Source organism: Schistocerca gregaria, chromosome 7 (genome assembly GCF_023897955.1).
Source record: "Schistocerca gregaria isolate iqSchGreg1 chromosome 7, iqSchGreg1.2, whole genome shotgun sequence".
Classification (NCBI taxonomy): domain Eukaryota; kingdom Metazoa; phylum Arthropoda; class Insecta; order Orthoptera; family Acrididae; genus Schistocerca; species Schistocerca gregaria.
In genome coordinates, this window is record NC_064926.1 from 349498697 (window position 1) to 349512714 (window position 14018).

Below are 14018 nucleotides of genomic sequence, written 5' to 3' on the forward strand. Positions count from 1 at the left end.
CTAATTACGAAAGTCTATACCGGCACATCCTTCTCGATCGTAATACAACAGTTCTGTAAGACTTTAGGGACCTCATACGCCCTAAAGATGTAGATGGTCTGGCGCTAATGTGATACACAGTCTTGATTATTGGTGAGCATTTTCTCTTTGAAGACAAGTGCTAGCTAGTAGCAAAAAGTTCCCTTCTACTCCTGTGGTCCGCAGCTCGGGGCCTAGTTGGAAGCATTGCTACGTCTGGATCACTGGGTCCCGGGTTCGATTCTCGGACAGTTTGGGGATTGTGTCTGCCCAGGGGCTGGGTGTTTGTGTTGACCTCATCATTTCATCATCATCCTCATCATTCGTGACAGTGGCTAGATTGGACTATGCAAACATCATCATCATCATCATAATCATCTCCTGCTGTGATATATGCTACACTAAAAAGAAGGGAGGTAGATTGTGTGAAGGGCTGATGGGTAGTCTGAGAGAATTTAAAACTATTACCGTATTATTAGGATTGCAATCTGGCTACATCAAGTGTTGTTGTTTAGGGGGACATCAGTGCAAGGGACGAACACTATGTCCAGAGAATCTCTATCGCCTGCAAGGAAAAATGTTGGTCAGGAACCACTGACAGAGCCAACCAAAGCTTTTCGTCTTGCACTACACATGAAACTTTAAATGTAAATGATTCTGTGTTCATTAAGTTTTGTCGAAAGATCGCCAGACTCAGATTCAAAAAAGTGAAATTAATTGTACTTATCAATACTCAGAGTAAAGAATTTTTAATAGACATAAAGGACGAGGGAAAACTGCATAGCATTTAAGAACGCTTCAAATGGCTTTCTCGAAAACTTCAAAGCAGAAAATTTCAAAGAGGGAACATGTCACTAAAAACGTACTTTCTACAATAACACCTGGATTTTTTCCCGCCAAATTATGCTGGTGTTACCAAGATTTTCCACTGACAGAAGTGGAGTGATGCTGTTTTAAGTAACTATTGGTGGATGCAACACAGCAGGAAAGGCAGGCCAAAGTTTCACCTTTCCTTGTAAGATACGGAAAAAGCATAGAAAAAAGATTTTGTACAACTATTTTGGTAGCAAAATAACTAACAACTAGTGATGTAGAGGTTGTAAAATGGAGACTGACAACAGCAAGAAAAAGCAGTTGAGAGAAGTAAACATTGTTATCATCGAATATAAATTTAAATGAAAGAACGTCTTTCCTTAAGGTATTTGAAATGTATCCTAGTGCTGAAGTGAGATATGGGCGCTAGTTCATGCAAGAAGAGTGGTGCACTCTTTAAATGCGGTGCTACAGATGAAATTAGATTCGTGGATGGAATAACTAATGACAAGATACATAACTGAATTGAGGAGAAAAGAAACTTATGGCACAACTCGATTAAAAGGAAGAACCGGTGGATAGGCCTCGTTCTGAGTCATAGAGAGATCGTCAGTTTTCTAATGGAGGAGTGTGGAAAGTTTCAATTGTAGACAAAAACGAAGGTTCAATACAATATGCATGTTCAAACGGATGTAGGTAGCAAGATCTATGCACATATGAAGAGACTGGCACAAGATGGACTAGCATGGTGAACTACAGCAGGTCGCCTCTCGCACTGTAGACAACAACAGCTACAGTGCAGTTTTGACAGAACGACTGATTGCACAGGTGTACGTTTCTTATCCTGGTAAATATCTTTATATCGTTCCGAACTTCTGGAGGGTGCTGAGACGAGAAATATTCCTTCTCAGTTAGGTGTTCACACGAAATTCCACCTAAGATCTTCACTATTTTTTGTGTTGTACGAGTATTAGGAAATCGTTAGAAAAACAGAAGAAAATTTTTCATCGAATTCAGAAGTAATTAACTGTTGATGGGATACTAAAATAACTTGTGATTTCTTAGTGCGAACATTTAGTCTGAATCATCAGTTTTGAGCCCATCTGATCACTGTTTTACATTTCTTCCAAGGCTTTGGAGAGAGAATCTTACAAAATATGCCTCGTATCGGTTACTATGTAACTTGTTAGTTCGGATGCTAACGAAGAGGAAGTGAATGCAATATCGATGATTTGAAAAGACGGATTAAAGCAAATTATCAGTCGAAGGAAAGGATCGCCACTATGCAGAGATAATTCTGGCTAGACCGGCCTTGTTGCTTTTTATCTTTGGCGCTATCAAACAGGCAGCGACTTAATACAAGTTCCGAAGGTTGGTCTAATTTAGAGAGAAATGCACAATGCACATACATGAGGTAGTTATTAAACTAAAAATTACATCTATGTCCCTGCTTCGTAAAGGTATTACTTCGACAAATGACTGATGTTTATAGAAACTGCAGTCTAAAAACTAAACGACGCAACACGTAGGAATTATCCGAATGAGAAAAAAATCGATAAATGTGACGATTATAGTTTCAGAAGAATTGGATGACTTATTCACGAGAATTTAAGGAGATGGGACCTGGTTAAACTGAAAGAACCAGAGGTTGTACAGGGTTTCAGGGAGAGCATAAGGGAACAATTGACAGGAATGGGGGAAAGAAACACAATAGACGAAGAATGGGTAGCTTTGAGGGATGAAATAGTGAAGGCAGCAGAGGATCAAATAGATAAAAAGACGAGGGCTAGTAGAAACCCTTGGGTAACAGAAGAAATATTGAATTTAATTGATGAAAGGAGAAAATTAAAAAAATGCAGTAAATGAAGCAAGCAAAAAGGAATACAAACGGCTCAAAAATGAGGTCGACAGGAAGTGTAAGGGATGGCTAGAGGACAAATGTAAGGATGTAGTGGCTTATCTCACTAGGGGTAAGGTAGATACTGCCTACAGGAAAACTAAAGAGACCTTTGGAGAAAGGAGAACTACTTGCATGAACATCAAGAACTTTGATGGGAACCCAGTTCTAATCAAAGAAGGGAAAGCAGAAAGGTGGAAGGAGTATATAGAGGGTCTATACTCAAGGGCTTGTACTTGAAGACAATATTATGGGAATGGAAGAGGATGTAGATGAAGACGAAATGGGTGATACGATACTGCGTGAAGAGTTTGACAGATCACTGAAAGACCTAAGTCGAAACAAGCCCCCAGGAGTAGACAACATTCCATTAGAACTACTGACAGCCTTGGGAGAGCCAGTCCTGACAAAACTCTACCACCTGGTGCGCAAGATGTATGAGACAGGCGAAATACCCTCAGACTTGAAGAAAAATGTAATAATTCCAATCCCAAAGAATGCAGGTGTTGACAGATGTGAAAATTACCGAACTATCAGTTTAATAAGGCACAGCTGCAAAATACTAACACGAAGTCTTTACAGACGAGCGGAAAAACTAGTAGAAGCCGACCTCGGGGAAGATAAGCTGGATTCCGTAGAAATGGTGGAACACATGAGGCAATACTGACCCTACGACTTATCTTAGAAAACAGATTAAGGAAAGGCAAACCTACGTTTCTAGCATTTGTAGACTTAGAGAAAGCTTTTGACAATGTTGATTGGAATACTCTCTTTCAAATTCTGAAGGTAGCAGGGGTAAAATACAGGGAGCGAAAGGCTATTTACAATTTGTACAGAAACCAGATGGCAGTCATAAGAGTCGAGGGGCATGAATGGGAAGCAGTGGTTGGGAAAGGAGTGAGACAGGGTTGTAGCCTATCCCCGATGTTGTTCAATCTGTATACTGAGCAAGCAGTAAAGGAAACAAAAGAAAAGTTTCGGAGCAGGTATTAAAATCCATGGAGAAGAAATAAAAAATTTGAGGTTTGCCGATGACATTGTAATTCTGTCAGAGACAGCAAAGGACTTGGAAGAGCAGTTGAACGGAATGGACAGTGTCTTGAAAGGAGGGTATAAGATGAACATCAACAAAAGCAAAACGAGGATAATGGAATGTAGTCGAATTAAGTCAGGTGATGCTGAGGGAATTAGAGTAGGAAATGAGACACTTAAAGTAGTAAAGGAGTTTTGCCATTTGGGGAGGAAAATAACTGATGATGGTCGAAGTAGAGAGGATATAAAATGTAGACTGGCAATGCCAAGGAAAGCGTTTCTGAAGAAGAGAAATTTTGTTAACATCGAGTATAGATTTAAGTGTCAGGAAGTCGTTTCTGAAAGTATTTATATGAAGTGTAGCCATGTATGGTGGTGACACGTGGACGATAAATAATTTAGACAAGAAGAGAATAGAAGCTTTCGAAATGTGGTGCTACAGTAGAAGGCTGAAGATTAGATGCATAGATCACATAACCAATGAGGAGGTATTGAATAGAATTGGGGAGAAGAGAAGTTTGTGGCACAATTTGACTAGAAGAAGGGATCGGTTGGTAGGACATGTTCTGAAACATCGAGGGATTACCAACTTACTATTGGAGGGCAGCGTGGACGGTAAAAATCTAAGGGGGAGACTAAGAGATGAATACACTAAGCAGATTCAGAAGGATGTAGGCTGCAGTAGGTATTGGGAGATGAAGAAGCTTGCACAGGATAGAGTCGCATGGAGAGCTGCATCAAACCAGTCTCAGGACTGAAGACCACAACAACAACAACATTCAAGAGAAAGGGCCGATCTGAGTAGCCGAGCGGTTCTAGGCGCTTCAGTCTGTAACCACGCGACCGCTACGGTCGCAGGTTCGAATCCTGCCTGGATGTGTGTGCTGTCCTTAGGTTGGTTAGGTTTAAGTAGTTCTAAGTTCTAGGGGCTGATGACCTCAGCTGTTAAGTCCCATAGTGCTCAGAGCCATTTGAACCCTTTGAATCAAGAGAAAGGGTGTCACTAATTGACCGAGTTAATAACGCTTTTAATGCATCTTTGGTCCCTATGCAAGCAGTTATTGGGCTTTACACCTTTTGACAGAGTTTTTGGATGTCCTTCTGAGAGATATCGTGCCAAATTCTTTCCAATTTGAGTATTAGACGTCGAAGTACCCGTTTGCTGTAGAGGTAGATACCGTGCTCGGCCTGGAATCTCATTGAGTCAAGTAGAGTTGTCTTCAGTGTTGAGTCCCGTTTCCAACTGAGCGTCTGGGGACGCCCTGGAACAGGGGTAGGATGCCAATCTGATTGTTGCCCGCCATATGGCCCGATAGCCAGCAATGATGCCCTGGCGCTCCATTTCTTGTCATAGCAGGGCCCCTTTGGTTGTCATCAGCATCACCCTTACAGCACAGCAGTACGTCGACGATGTTCTACATTCAGTTTAGTTATCCTTCAGGCAGACCATTCTGTGCTTCCATTTCAGTAAGATAACGCTCGCGCATATACGGCGAAAGTTCTATTACTTTTGTCATGGTTGCCAAATCCTACCTTGGCCAGCTAGGTCGCCAGCTCTCTCTCCAATTGGGAACGTATGGAGAACTATGAGCAAGGCTCTCCAACTGTCTATCGCACCAGTTGGGCAGACTTGGGCACGACATACCTCCGGTGGAAACCCAACAACTCTACCAATCAGTGCCAAGCTGAATAACTGCTTGAATAAGGAACAGAAGTGGACCAACGCGTTATTGACTTCCTCAATTTTTGAAGCACTTTCTCTTGAATAAATTACTCTATTTTTCTGAAATTGTAATCAGTTTTTTTGTCAGTACACGTACATCACATCACATCTAATCATTCGAGTATATCTTTCGTGGAGCGTAGTTTTTCTTTTTGTCTTAGAGTGTTCATTCAGCAACCAGTTGAAAAAACGGGGACAAAGAGAGATGATGCACATGTTGTGATATTGGTAACATCAAACACTGAGAATAGACATAATGCTTCTGAGCCCAATAAAAATGCTATTACAGTAGTAAATCGGCAGAATTACACATCGGTATATATGTACTCAATATACGATTCTGCTGACAAAACGTATCTCAATAATATGCAGACATGATCCAAGCGATTATCAGATTCTACCGCTTTGTAATATGCATAAGCTATTTGTAGCATAGTTGCCAATGCCTAATCCATTACCTTACTTAAGTACAACGAGCAGAACTGTCTGAGATGCACATCCATACTACAGTCGCTGTGCAGGTGAAGTATACTCTTTTCTGAGTACACACCGCCGTTGAACTGACCAATGAGCACTCTGTTTCTCCCCTCACACTTTTCGCATTTTTCACATACTTGATAATATCATTTCAAACATATTGTTACAGAATTCATGTTGGTATAACATTCATTTCTGAATAAGGATAAGTTCATCAGTTTGGTACGGCACCTCAGTATATTGTTTATAGATTGTGCCAATGGCCACATGAAACGTAGCACGAATTATAGAAGCTACTTGACCGCTGAGACGTCGGTGCACAATTTCAGATCTCAACATATATGCGAAGAAAGTTAGCCGTTGGCTGTGACATTGGAACATCGTGGACAGAAACCCCCTCCATTTAAGAAATGCATCTGGATGCGGATCCGTTACAATTTCCCTTAGCCACAGAACGCCGCAGTGGAACACTAACATTGCTTTATACAGCAGCTGCTTTACTCGCGGTTGCAGTGCGTTATGTTTCCTTGCGGATTTCTCCGGGAAAAACAATATGCAATAAAATAGCATTAAATATAAAGATAACAAATGCCAGGAATTTTATTTTGAAGAGGAAAAACGTCACTGTGAAATTAAATGTAGATGTTACCTCCATAAGACAGTGAATGAAAGATTGTATTTTTGAGAATGAATATTGACTCTCAGTTGAAGTGATATGACCACACAAAAATACTTGCAAACGGAATATCCTCTGCAGGTTATGCCATTATAATTCTGTCATAGTGTAACAGCGAGTGTCTTCTGCATATAGGTACTATTCTCACGTGCACCAAATTCTTTTCTTGGGAAAAAATGCAGAGAATATGAATAAAGTTTACAAACTACAGAAAAGGACATAAGGGTAATTACCAAAAATATCAGTCGGGCTCTTTGTAAAGATTTGTTCAAAGTAATACAGTTTTCAACTACTCATAGGGAGTCCATTTAAGTTGTTGTTGTGGTCTTCAGTCCTGAGACTAGTTTGATGCAGCTCTCCATGCTACTCTATGCTTTGCAAGCTTCTTCATCTCCCAGTAACAGCTGCAACCTACAGCCTCCTGAATCTATTTAGTGTGTTAGTTACGCACGTTAAAAAGAATTTTATAATTTCTGCAGAAACAGCTCCGTCCGTAACCATGGAACAAGATCTAGATTAAACTTACATCTGAAAAGAAAGGCTAAACACAAAACTCAAACTGTAATTTCTACGAAGGGATATAATAGTAAAATTAATTGGCTATAATATTAGAGACATACTTTATAAGCTCAACGCCTCACTCATTGTGTAGGCAAAAGGACCCAGTTTTCAGGTAAGCAAATGAGAAGTTGCGGTACAGAAAATGGAAAGCATATCTTCGTGATCCCGTTGTCAGCAGACAGTATGTAAGTGTGTGTGTGTGTGTGTGTGTGTGTGTGTGTGTGTGTGTGTGTGCAGTGACTGATGCTGAGAAATGAACGAACAGTATATCAGCAGCTTTCTATGTCATGCAATTATGTGTGTATGGTGAGTGCGTTGAAAGATGTTGAGAAATGAACGAACAGCATAGCACCGGTTTTGTTCTTAATAAATAATTTAGCTGCAAGAATGGATAAACAAGATAGAATTGGGCACTGTGGATAAACCTAATGAAGCTGCGCTGATTTAAACAGAAAGGCTTTGTATTCGGGAGGACGGAGGTCCTAATTTTCACCTGGCCATCCTGATATAGGTTTTGCATGGTTTCTCTAAATTATTACAGTTAAACTCCAGGAAGGTTCATACTATAAGTCCACGACATACTACATGTCCCAACCTTGTTACATGTTACTGTAGTGGATACATTACTGTATATACGAATTATGTTTGATGCACTAGATTCTGCAGGAGCCATAGGCTGAGGAGTGGAAGTAACTGTGTGTTGTGGGACCACAATACCCAACGCAACTTTATTTTCAAACAACTGAGCGTCAACTTTAATCTGTTTACAAACTAGAAATGTATAAGGATACAACAAGAAAATAGGAATAAGGTATGCACGCAAGCTAAATTAAAGACAAAGTAATCTTAGAAAAAAAATTAGAAGCACCGTAACATTAATATGAACAGGAAACAAGCCCTACACTAAAAATGAGTGCAGTACACGAATTAAGTTACACAACACTCCTCGTGCACTGCTGGATGGCAAATTCAGGCAATTCAGTGTGAAAACTGCAAAGCAGAAGACTGTCAAATATGAGTCTGTATCTACATCTAGTTAGTGCCTGTACGTCGTGCTCCGCAACTCATCTAACGGTGTGTGGTGGAGGGTACTTCTGGTACTACTCTTTCTCCCCTCTCCCCCCCCTCCCCACCAATCACCCCCTCTTGGTCTGTTTCCCTCGCCAGGGCGCGTGAGAATAATGATCGCCGGTCAACCTGTGTATTTTCTGTAATTTCTCGAATTTTCTCGTCGTGGTCGTTACACGAGATGTGTGTCAGAAGATATATGTTGTCCGAGTCTTCCCGAGAAGTGCTCTCACGAAATTTCAGTATGAAACCTCTCTGTGATACACAAAGGCTCTCTGCCAATGGAGTTCACTGAGCATCTGTGTAACGCTATCGCGCCGAGTAAATGATCCCGCGACGAAACGAACCGCTCTTCGTTGATTCATCTCTATCTATTCTATCAGTCTTACCTGGTAAGGTTCCCAGACAGGTGAACAGTTCTCAAGAATCGGTCAAACAAGCGCCTTGTAAGCCAATCCCTTTGTGGATGAGTTCCGTTTCTTTAAGGTTCTTCCTTTGAATCTGAATCTGGGGTCTGCTTTCACTACTATTTGTTTGATACAGTCATTTCAATTAAGATTGTGCTGGTTAGTTACTCCTGTATGTTTTATGGTAGACACTGTTTCTAACAATTTTTCATCGATAGTGTAGTGGTGCAGTAGTGGATTTCTTTCCCTATGTATGCGCTATATGTTGCATTTACTAACGTTCAGGGTTGAATGCCGGACCCTGCACAATGGATAAGTCCTTCGTAGATCATTCTGCAAATTTATATTGTTTTCTGGCGTTAGCACTTTCTTCTAGACAATCGCATCATCTGTGAATAGCCTTATTGAGCTTCCAACGCTTTCTACTGGGTCAGTTATACATACTGTAAGCAGTAACGCTCATATCACACTTCCTTAGGATGCTCTGGAAATTAAGTCTGTCGATTTGGTCCCGTTAAGAGTAGCGTATTGAGTTCTGCTGGCACGGAAGTCTCAAATCCAGTCGCTAATCTGGTCCGATACTAAATAAGCTCGGGGACGGTGTCTAATGCCTTCTTGCAGTCAAGGGACGTCGCATGAACTTGAGCGCCGTGTCTACAGAGCTTTGGATCTGATGGAGGAGCAGAGCGCACAATTTTTCGCGAGAGCTCTGTTTGCGAAATCCATGTTGATTTTTACAGAAGACATTTTCGTCATAATTCTTGAGCGTGAAATATGTTCCGGAATTCAACAACGTATTAAAGTCAACGATATAGACGTATAATTATGTGCACCTGTCCTACGACTCTTCATGCAAACGAAAATGAGACGCACTTTTTTCCAGTCACTAGGTACCTTTTAGCACCCGTGGTCTAGGGGTAGCGTCTTTGATTCATAATCAAAACGTCTTCGGTCCCGGGTTCGCTCCCCGCCACTGCCTAAATTTTGATAAATAATCAGCATTGGCGGCCGAAGGCTTCCGGCATAAGAAGACAGCCTCATTCTGCCAACGGCCTTTTCAAAGAGGGCGGAGGAGCGGATAGAGGTTCAGGGCACTCTCTTGTCCTAGGGGTTGGAAATTGCCCCTAAAGGCGGAAGAATCAGCAATTATCAACGACATGAGGATGCAGAAGGCAATGGAAACCACTGCATTAAAGACACGTAACGTGTATCCACAGGACATGTGGCCTGTAGTTGAAGAAGTGTCATGATGATCTCTCCTTGGCAAAAGATTCCGGAATAGTCCCCCATTCGGATCTCCGGGAGGGGACTGCCAAGGGGGAGGTTACAATGAGAAACAGATTGAATAATCAACGGAAGGATAATGTTCTACGAGTCGGGGCGTAGAATGTCAGAAGCTTGAACGTGGTAGGGAAGCTAGAAAATTTGAAAAGGGAAACGCAAAGGCTCAATCTAGATATAGTAGGGGTCAGTGAAGTGAAGTGGAAGGAAGACAAGGATTTCTGGTCAGATGAGTATCGGGTAATATCGACAGCAGCAGAAAATGGTATAACAGGTGTAGGATTCGTTATGAATAGGAAGGTAGGGCAGAGGGTCTGTTACAGTTCAGTAACCGGGTTGTTCTAATCAGAATCGACATCAGACCAACACCGACAACGATAGTTCAGGTATACATACCGACGTCGCAAGCTGAAGATGAACAGATAGAGAAAGTGTATGAGGATATTGAAAGGGTAATGCAGTATGTAAAGGGGGACGAAAATCTAATAGTCATGGGCGACTCGAATGCAGTTGTAGGGGAAGGAGTAGAAGAAAACGTTGCAGGAGAATAGGGACTTGGGACAAGGAATGAAAAAGGAGAAAGACTAATTGAGTTCTGTAACAAGTTTCAGCTAGTAATAGCGAATACCCTGTTCAAGAATCGCAAGAGGAGGAGGTACACTTGGAAAAGGCCGGGAGATACGGGAAGATTTCAAGTACACTCCTGGAAATGGAAAAAAGAACACATTGACACTGGTGTGTCAGACCCACCATACTTGCTCCGGACACTGCGAGAGGGCTGTACAAGCAATGATCACACGCACGGCACAGCGGACACACCAGGAACCGCGGCGTTGGCTGTCGAATGGCGCTAGCTGCGCAGCATTTGTGCACCGCCGCCGTCAGTGTCAGCCAGTTTACCGTGGCGTACGGAGCTCCATCGCAGTCTTTAACACTGTGCAGTTGACGGACTTTGAGCGAGGGTATAGTGGGCATGCAGGAGACCGGGTGGACGTACCGCCGAATTGCTCAACACGTGGGGCGTGAGGTCTCCACAGTACATCGATGTTGTCGTCAGTGATCAGCGGAAGGTGCACGTGCCCGTCGACCTGGGACCGGACCGCAGCGACGCACGGATGCACGCCAAGACCGTAGGATCCTACGCAGTGCCGTAGGGGACCGCACCGCCACTTCCCAGCAAATTACGGACACTGTTGCTCCTGGCGTATCGGCGAGGACCATTCGCAACCGTCTCCATGAAGCTGGGCTACGGTCCCGCACACCGTTAGGCCGTCTTCCGCTCACGCCCCAACATCGTGCAGCCCGCCTCCAGTGGTGTCGCGACAGGCGTGAATGGAGGGACGAATGGAGACGTGTCGTCTTCAGCGATGAGAGTCGCTTCTGCCTTGGTGCCAATGATGGTCGTATGCGTGTTTGGCGCCGTGCAGGTGAGCGCCACAATCAGGACTGCATACGACTGAGGCACACAGGGCCAACACCCGGCATCATGGTGTGGGGAGCGATCTCCTACACTGGCCGTACACTTCTGGTGATCGTCGAGGGGACACTGAATAGTGCACGGTACATCCAAACCGTCATCGAACCCATCGTTCTACCATTCCTAGACCGGCAAGGGAACTTGCTGTTCCAACAGGACAATGCACGTCCGCATGTATCCCGTGCCACCCAACGTGCTCTAGAAGGTGTAAGTCAACTACCCTGGCCAGCAAGATCTCCGGAGCTGTCCCCCATTGAGCATGTTTGGGACTGGATGAAGCGTCGTCTCACGCGGTCTGCACGTCCAGCACGAACGCTGGTCCAACTGAGGCGCCAGGTGGAAATGGCATGGCAAGCCGTTCCACAGGACTACATCCAGCATCTATACGATCGTCTCCATGGGAGAATAGCAGCGTGCATTGCTGCGAAAGGTGGATATACACTGTACTAGTGCCGACATTGTGCACGCTCTGTTGCCTGTCTCTATGTGCCTGTGGTTCTGTCAGTGTGATCATGTGATGTATCTGACCCCAGGAATGTGTCAATAAAGTTTCCCCTTCCTGGGATAATGAATTCACGGTGTTCTTATTTCAATTTCCAGGAGTGTAGATCACATCATGGTCAGACAGCGATTCCGAAATCAGATACTGGATTGTAAGGCGTACCCAGGAGCAGATATAGACTCAGATCACAATATAGTAGTGATGAAGAGTTGGCTGAAGTTCAAGACATTAGTCAGGAAGAATCAATACGCAAAGAAGTGGGATACGGAAGTTCTAAGGAATGACGAGATACGGTTGAAGTTCTCTAACGCTATAGATACAGCAATAAGGAATAGCGCAGTAGGCAACACAGTTGAAGAGGAATGGACATTTCTAAAAAGGGCCATCACAGAAGTTGGGAAGGAAAACATAGGTGCAAAGAAGGTAGCTGCGAAGAAACCATGGGTAACAGAAGAAATACTTCAGTTGATTGATGAAAAGAGAAAGTACAAACATGTTCCGGGAAAATCAGGAATACAGAAATACAAGTCGCTGAGTAATGAAATAAATAGGAAGTGCAGGGAAGCTAAGACGAAATGGCTGCAGGAAAAATGTGAAGGCGTCGAAAAAGATATGATTGTCGGAAGGACAGACTCAGCATACAGGAAAGTCAAAACAACCTTTGGTGACATTAAAAACAACGTGGTAACATTAAGAGTGAAATTGGAATTCCACTGTTAAATGCAGAGGAGAGAGCAGATAGGTGGAAAGCCTCTATGAGGGTGAAGATTTGTCTGATGTGATAGAAGAAGAAACAGGAGCCGATTTAGAAGAGATAGGGGATACAGTATTAGAATCGGAATTTAAAAGAGCTTTGGAGGACTTACGGTCAAATAAGGCAGAAGGGATAGATAACATTCAATCAGAATTTCTAAAATCATTAGGGGAAGTGGCAACAAAACGTCTATTCACGTTGTTATGTAGAATCTATGAGTCTTTCGACATACCATCTGACTTTCGGAAAAGCATCATCCACACAATTCCGAAGACGGCAAGAGCTGACAAGTGCGAGAATTATCGCACAATCAGCTTAACAGCTAATGCATCGAAGCTGCTTACAAGAATAATATACAGAAGAATGGAAAAGAAAATTGAGAATGCGCTAGGTGACGATCAGTTTGGTTTTAGGAAAAGTAAAGGCACGAGAGAGGCAATTCTGACGTTAGGCTAATAATGGAAGCATGGCTAAAGAAAAATCAAGACACGTTCATAGGATTTGTCGACCTGGAAAAAGTGTTCGACAATATAAAATGGTACAAACTGTTCGAGATTCTGAAAAAAGTAGGGGTAAGCTATAGGGAGAGACGGGTCATATACAATATGTACAACAACCAAGAGGGAATAATAAGAGTGGACGATCAAGAACGAAGTGCTCGTATTAAGAAGGGTGTAAGACAAGGCTGTAGCCCTTCGCCTCTACTCTTCAATCTGTACATCGAGGAAGCAATGATGGAAATAAAAGAAATTTTCAGGAGTGGAATTAAAATACAAGGTGAAAGGATATCAATGATACGATTCGCTGATGGCATTGCTATCCTGAGTGAAAGTGAAGAAGGATTAAATGATCTGCTGAATGGAATGAACAGTCTAATGAGTACACAAAATGGTTTGAGAGTAAATCGGAGAAAGACGAAGGTAATGAGAAGTAGTAGAAATGAGAACAGCGAGAAACTTAACATCAGGATTGATGGTCACGAAGTCAATGAAGTTAAGGAATTCTGCTACCTAGGCAGTAAAATAGCCAATGACGGACGGAGCAAGGAGGACATCAAAAGCAGACTCGCTATGGCAAAAAAGGCATTTCTGGCCAAGAGAAGAAGTCTACTAATATCAAATACCGGCCTTAATTTGAGGAAGAAATTTCTGAGGATGTACGTCTGGAGTGCAGCATTGTATGGTAGTAAAACATGGACTGTGGGAAAACCGGAACAGAAGAGTATCGAAGCATTCTAGATGTGGTGCTATAGACGAATGTTTAAAATTAGGTGGACTGATAAGGTAAGGAATGAGGAGGTTCTACGCAGAAACGGAGAGGAAAGGAATATTT